The sequence below is a fragment of the Lutra lutra genome, chromosome 12 (genome assembly GCF_902655055.1).
Source record: "Lutra lutra chromosome 12, mLutLut1.2, whole genome shotgun sequence".
Lineage (NCBI taxonomy): Eukaryota > Metazoa > Chordata > Mammalia > Carnivora > Mustelidae > Lutra > Lutra lutra.
The window spans coordinates 21002972-21003982 of record NC_062289.1 but is presented as its reverse complement, the minus strand read 5'-3'; positions in this window follow the sequence as shown (position 1 = coordinate 21003982).

The window sequence follows — 1011 nt, the reverse complement described above, 5'->3', positions numbered from 1 at the left end:
AAGATTTTATTTATTTATTTGACAGAGAGATCACAAGCAGGCAGAGAGGCAGGCAGAGAGAGAGGAGGAAGCAGGCTCCCTGCTGAGCAGAGAGCCCGATGCGGGGCTCGATCCCAGGACTCTGAGATCATGACCTGAGCCGAAGGCAGCGGCTTAACCCACTGAGCCACCCAGGTGCCCCTCAGTCAGAAATTATTAAACAGCTAGAAAGGTTTTAAAAAAAAGGTAAGAGTTAAACAGTTTTGGCCAGTTTAAAAAGGGAATAAAATAGTAGTTAAAAGTACATTTTTTGAAGTGAGCGTGCAGTGGGTATTATCACAGCCTTGTTACTTACTCTGTGGCTTTAACTTAGCCTTTCAACATCTTCGTGCCTCTGCTCGCTGACTTTTTAGTCTATCTTTATTTCCATATCCTTTTAATCCTTGTTTTTTTTCCTATGGTGTTCTACAGATTTACTATAATGTTTGCAGATGTGTATTTCCTTTTTATCCTCAGTATATGCTGGCTCCTGTTTCTTTCAATTCATGTTAATTCTGTACAACATTTGGCCACTAGGATTGCACAAATGATGGACTTTTTTTTTTTTTTAAGATTTTATTTATTTATTTGACAGAGAGAAATCACAAGTAGGCAGAGAGGCAGGCAGAGAGAGAGGAGGAAGCAGGCTCCCTGCCGAGCAGAAAGCCCGATGTGGGGCTCGAACCCAGGACCTGGGATCATGACCTGAGCTGAAGGCAACGGCTTAACCCACTGAGCCACCCAGGCGCCCCTCAAATGATGGACTTCTTATTCCATCCTTCCTGTCCCTTAATCTCACAGTTTTTGTCATCTTGTTTATCTGCTGCATTTTGGTTAATTTCATCAGCTCTCTCATTCATTAGCTTGTTTTTCAGCATTATCTGGCCTACTGTTTAAAATACTAATGATGGTTTTAATTTTAATAATTATATTTTTCATCTGATTCTTTTTCTAATCTTCCCATTTATTCATAATAGCCTTTTATAAGTCTTT